Genomic DNA, 6,598 nt, shown 5'->3' with positions numbered 1-6,598 from the left:
CATGGCTCTAGACTCTGGTGGATGACATAAAGGCTTGTCTACACTCCAGGGGAAAGACTGCAGATTGCAAGGACCAGTGCCATGCATCACCTTTGTCTTGCAGCCGCATAACTCACAAGTACAACACACTCCCCACAGCACCTGATATACCTTGCTGTGTGTGTTGGGGGAGTATCTCTCTCCCCACCGTGTCCTAAGAGAGAACACCAATCAGACATTGATAGAACACAAGAAACCAGGATTTTTGATGTGAAATACTCCAAATTCTTTTTCATTACTATTCATTATTATTATTTATGAATACAGCACCTGGTCTTCCTAGGTGGTCTCCCATCCAAGTACTAACCAGGCCCAACCCTGCTTAGCTTCCGAGATCAGACATGGGCTTGTTCAGGGTGGCATGGTCATAGACCATGGGCCATGGCTTCACTGGGGCGGAACCCAGGACCTTCTGTGTGTAAAGCGTAAGTGCTAACCGCTGCACTATGGAACCACGTCCAATACTCCAAATTCTTCAGTGTTGGTAACTAACACAGAATTTTAAAATAGCACGGGGTGGCAAATCCTATCTGTGTACAGGATTTTCCCTGGAGAGTACTTGTTTATACTGGGTGGAACAGTTCCTCTCATTCCACGAAGAAAAGGAAGCCTGCATGGGAGAAGAGACTCACCAAAAGCCCAACAGCCAGGAGGGGGAGGCAGAGTCCAAGTTTCCAGAAAGCTTCTTTAGGAGAACAGTTTCCTGGTCGTAAAATACACTTACTCTGGACTCATGCTAAAAGCCCTCCCGCACGCGCCTGGAGGCCGTTTAGGGCCAAATGTAAGGTCCCCGACCCCGCCCAGCTCGCTTCACTGCAACTTCCATCCCTGAGCGTCCAAGGTTTCGCTGCCTCCCGGACTTCGCCCTGTGTCCCTTGGACCGAGAATGGCACTGCCTGCTGCCAAGCCTGGTTCTCCACGTTCTCAGCGGGTCGCACACAGCCCTCCTCCACTGGGGGCCGGCTGAGCCACCCATCCACGCCGCACCGCATCGGCGGAGGAGAACCATCCCCGCCCGCCCCTGCCCCAGGGCCCGGCAGGGAGTGAGGAGAGTGTGCGCCGCAAGGGCTTTATTGCGTCACCGCGACTCGAGTGCTCCCAGCTCCAGCATGAGCACGCCGCCCGCGCTGTCGCGCCTGCGCAGTTTCTTCTGCCAGGGGCGGGCCGCTGCCGCGGAGCTAGCCTCGCCATTTAGCTTTTGCTCCAGCAGGTGCATGCGCGCTGTTGTCTCGGTCAGCATGTCCATGAGCAACTCTTGCTGCAGCTTCAGGTAGTTGTTCTCCTCTAGCAGCACCTGGCTCTTGACGCGCCGCATCTGCGCCTTCCAGCCCGAGATGGTTGGCGAGGGCAGCGGCGGCTTTGACCGCCCGGGCGGGCCCTCATTGGTCCAGCGGCCGCCGCGAAACACGAAGGCCTGGTCACTAAGGCGTGTGCGCGGCGCGCCGTAGCTGAGGCCCAGCTCGGCCTGGCGCGTGCAGTGGTCCAGCAGGTAGAAGGTGGACATGGAGGAGAGGCGGCGCAGCGGCGGGCGCCGCGGCGAAAATCGCCGCGAGAAGTGGTCAGCCCAGAGCTGCCGTAGCTGTTCCCACAGGCGGCTGGCGTGGCCCGAGGCCAGGTACCCGAAGGCCTCCAGGGCGACGGCCGGGTGGGCCCCGGCAGGCGCCCAGGTGGCAGGAGCGGAGCCGCGAGGTCGTGGGAGATAGGGGCTGCGCCCTTGCCTCGGGACCCCTGGTGTCCTGAATGGTGAAGGCGAGCCAGGGGCACTGCTAGGGAGCAAGGGACCCGGTGAACAAGTCTTTTCACTGCCGGCTGCCCCTCAAACTGCGACGCCCTGTGGACAGGGCTTGGCCGCTGAGGATCCCATCCCTACACACTCGCACTAGCAGCAGTCTTACAAAACTACCTTCCCCCAAAGACCACTCTGGGTCAGGCCCTGGGTCAGAGATGCCGATGAAGGACCTGACCCCTGCTCTCTGAGCGCTGGGCGGCTGCGGGGAGGGCTTGTAAGGGAGAAGGACATGATAGCAGAGACAGGTACTTCTAAGACGTGCAGGACTTGGCCCGTGGATTGGAGTGGATAAGAGAATCTCTAGGGAGAGTGAAGAGCTAGGCAAGGCTTACATGTTCCAGAGGTGAGGAAGAACTTAGGGTGGGTATGGTGTACGTTACTTGGCTGGGGGTAGCAGAAGAGGAGGCTGGACAAGGGGAGGAGGGCACAGACTTCCTTCTGTGGGCAAGAGGGCGCTGCTGAAGGATTACAAAACCAGGGCTGGATTTGGATTCTGAAAAGTTTGGTAGGATGTCTGGCATAACCAACTGCGTGACTGCCTTCATAATTCGGTTATTCTGCAACCTCCAACTGGCACCTGCTCTATCCCAGGCCCTGATCAGGGCAGGAAGTCTCAGCACAGCCTGTACCTGCCCTCAAGATGATGCTGGTGCTGGTCCAGCTGGGGAGCCAGATGTGTGTGTAGATAGTTCACAGTCCAGTGTGCTCAGTGACATCCTAGGACACGTGCCATGGACTAAGACCTATGCTTAGGGCTCAAGGTAACAGGGCTCATGCAGACTATACATGACTTTTGTTTCAAGCAGACTTCATCTTCAAGGAAGCTAAAGTCCAGATAACAGACAGGTCCCATCCTCCCTCTCTGCCCCCACCCCTTAAGTGCTGATTCTGTCTTGTGAGAATAGGACTCTGTGTTCTCTTAAAGTTTTCTCTCCATGAAGGGTGAAAAAGAAAAGAACCTTGGGCAGGGTTCCCTCTGTTATACCTTCATCAATTCAACACTCGCTTATTCAGCTGAATAGAGGCTCGGTGCTGTTATCCATTAGCTGTGACTCAGGGACATGTCTTTGGAAGCCCACAGAGGGCCCAAGAGATGCAGCCAGCCCCACCCTGAAGGTTGCACCTTCCCAGAGGACCCTTCCCCAAGAATCCTCATGGCTTGTTTTACCTCACCTGGAGGATGTGTTGAAGGTGCCGAGCTTCTGTCCCAGGCCTGGCCCCATCTCTGAGCCACTCAGCTAATATCCACCCACTATGACTCACAATGCCTCCAGGACAGATCAGCCCAGAACAGAAGGGGAGCTGACTGCCAAGGCATAAAACAGATCCCGGGCTCTCCCCTGTATTCATTCAGTGCATTTATTGAGTGCCTACTGTGTTCTAGGTACTGTTCTAGGAATGTGTTGAACCTATTCCCTCATCAGGCTCTCATTCTTGGGGGGGGTGGGGCGGTCATAAGCAGAGGCCAAGATAGGAATTTGTTCTAAAGGAGTGAACAAGATAGTCCTGCGTGAAGGCACTGCTGATATCATGGGTCAGATTCCTCAGAAGCAGAGCCTGAAGTGAAACTTCTTGTTTGAGTGATGTATTGGAGAAGTGCTCTTGGAAGAAGGGAATGAGGGAAGCAGGACGGGGCAGGGAAAAGAGCTAAAGCTAAGCATGAGTGTGGCCTCAGGTGGAGACCACAGAGTTTGGCCTCCCTACCACCAGGAACTCAAGCCTCTTGTACCTGTCCCCTTCCCCCACTCATTTCAGTCATTGGCAGGGGCAGCTGTGAGCTGTCAACCAACACTTAAGGCACCTATAGTGTGGGTGCACCCCTAGTAAAAGAGATCTGTGAGGCACCAATATCATAAATGAGGGAGAGAATACACATAAATGTAATAACTAGACGAAAAAGAATTTGATAAATGCAATGAAGAAAATAGAGAAATGAAGTGACTAGGACGGAGCAAGGGGTAAGATCCAATTAAGATGTACTCACTGAAGGCACTTGACATTCATGCTAAGACATTCACTCCTGGGTATTCATTCAAGAGAAAGGAAAGCACGTGGGCACGCAAAGACTTGTACACAGGTGTTAATGGAGTGAGGAGACCCCAGCTACATGAAGATTGGGTGTTAGAGGCAGGAAGGAGTTTGTTTGAAGGACAAGCGTCATGTATTGAAGGTTCATGAAGGAAATGGCGTCAACCCTGCCTGCCAAGCACACCCAGTTGACTGCCATTGCCTCTCTTTGGCATTCCTGACCCCAAGGACCCCAAGAGCTTCTTCTAGGGGCTTCCTGCATGGCCTTTCATGGGGTAAGACCCAGCTAGAGGAACACTCTCACCTGGGGTGGAGCCAAGTGGTCGCGCCACCTCCTGAAAAACTTAGTTTCATTAAGGTATAATTGACAACTACATATTTTTATAATGTACAATTTGATATGTTCTGATAAAGTATGAAATCACCAAAATCAAAATGATGAAGGTATCCATTATCTTCAGAAGTTTCTCCTGTTCCCATCGTTATAGAATCATCTGCATTTTCTAGAATTGTATGTAAATGCAATTATTTAGTATGTACTTTTTTTTTTTTTTGCACTAGCTTCTCACAGCATAATTATTTTGAGATTCGTTCCTTTTATCAGTGAGTGGTATTACATTGTCTGGAATTAGTTTTTCCATCTACCCGTTGATGGCTATTAGAGTTGTTTCCAGTTTGGGGGCTGTTGCAAATCCAGCTGCCATTAACACCTGTGTACAAGTCTTTGCGTGCCCACGTGCTTTCCTTTCTCTTGAATGAATACCCAGGAGTGAAATGGCTGGATCATGTGGTAGGTATATGTTTACTTTTTTTTTTTTTAATGTTTACCTCTTTATGAAGCTACCAAACTTCCCAGAATGGTTGTACTACATCCCCACCAGCACTGAGAGAGTTTCTGTTCCTCCACATACTTGCCCACACTTTGTATGTGCCATGGGCGTCAGACCTATGCTTAGGGCTCGAGGTAACAGGATTCGTGCAGACTACACATGACTTTTGTCCCAAGCAGACTACATCTTCAAGGAAGCTAAAGTCCAGATAACAGACAGGTCCCTCTCCACCCCTACCCCTATGGTAACCCTTTTTAATTTTAGTTATTCTAGTAGGTTGTCTAAATTGTGATTTTAATTTCATTTCTCACAGCTGATGATGTTGGTTATCTTTTCATGTGTCATTTGTTACCCTCAGTGATGTTTTTCAAGTCTTTTGCCCTTTTTTCCCCACTAGATTGTTTATCTTATTGGATATAAGGAGTTCTTTCATGCTGTATTTGTCGGATGTTTTGCAAATGGTTTCTCCCAGTCTGCGGCTTACCTTTTAAAGAACCAGTTTTTAATTTTGATAAAGTCCAATTTATTAGTTTTTCTTTTGTAGTTTGTGCTTTCGGTGTCATATTTAAGACTCTTTGCCAAACCTAAAATCACTAAGATTTTCTCCTCTGTTTTCTTCTAGAAGTTTTCTGGTTTTAGCTTTACATTTTGGTCTGTGTTCCGTTTGAGGTAATTTTTGTTTACAGTGTGAGGTAAGTGTCGGAGCCAGCCGACGAAGTAATTGAGGGTACCTGAAAGGGGGAGCATGGACTGAGGAAAAGAAAGAAGACAGACAGAACTGCAGGAGGGAGCACAGATACAAGCTGTGTCTGTGTCCCCGAGTTTATTTAGAACACACTACTTATAGCATCGCAATGAGAAAACAGCAGTCAAGACCCAAGGTCAGCCAAATTACTCATCCTGCAAAACAATGAAGTTCTCACAACTCCCTTCTTGGAAAACACTGAGTGTTTAAAATAGTTTAGTGCCACTTATGTCAAAGCTCGCCAAGTTAGCTCAGCTCCCAACAGGTAAGAGTCGATTTTTTTCATATAGATATCAAGTTGACCCAGTGCCATTTATAAAAAGACTAGCTTTCCTACATTTGCAGTTGTGTCTTTTTTGTTCATCATGTGACTGTGAATCCTCCTGGGCTCTCCATCTCTACCATCGATCTCTACTCTATTTTGCACCAGTACCATATTTTCTTAATTATTGTGGCTTACAGTAAGTGTTGGTAGTTGGTAATGTAAACCTTCCAACAATATTTTTTTTTAAGATTGCTTTGGTTTTCTAGGTCCTTCAAATTTCTATATAATTTCAATTTCATATAATTGAATTTCCATGCTAATTTTAGAATTAGCATGTCAGTTTCCACAAATAAACCCTCAGCTCCCTCTTCCTATCATCAGGACACTTGAGAGCTCAAATCAGCCCTCAGAAGGTTGTCTGATGGACATGGAATCAGAGCCTAGGAATATTTTAACCAAGTCAGTGATTCATTATCACCTTCATTCCCCCCAAATTGTGTCTGTGTTATTAAAGCTAATTTTCATTAACAATTGCTATATTTCAGGCAAGTCATGGCATACAGCATCTTTCAACTTCCCTCATTTCCATGGACTACAAAAAAGGAAAGGCTACAAAGCCCAAGGAAGTCTTTATTTGATTATTTGAACAGGAAAAGTTTAGAGAGCTGAGGAACAATTTCTATTTAACATGTTAACTCCTTTCACAAGCAGAACTTGATTTTGAGGGAGTTTAATAAAAACTGCAGAATTTAAAGACCTACAATAAAAAAAACAATGGTTCCTGGCTCCTTTAAGGGACTCTATCTCGATGTTGTCACCAAAAAGACCAGATTTAGAGCCCATGAGAAAAGGAGTGCCAGGTCCCAAGAGGTCTGAGTTTAAGGACATGGAGTTCATTCTGA

General features: G+C 48.4%; 1 pseudogene; it reads right to left on the bottom strand.

The window, feature by feature from the left end:
- Positions 1-297: 297 nt before the first annotated feature.
- Positions 298-412, bottom strand: LOC120616754 (uncharacterized; annotated as a pseudogene).
- Positions 413-6,598: the final 6,186 nt, after the last annotated feature.

This window comes from Pteropus medius, unplaced genomic scaffold (genome assembly GCF_902729225.1).
Source record: "Pteropus medius unplaced genomic scaffold, Ma_sr-lr_union100, whole genome shotgun sequence".
Lineage (NCBI taxonomy): Eukaryota > Metazoa > Chordata > Mammalia > Chiroptera > Pteropodidae > Pteropus > Pteropus medius.
Note: the sequence above shows the minus strand (reverse complement) of the source record. Positions and strands in the feature narration are given on the sequence as shown.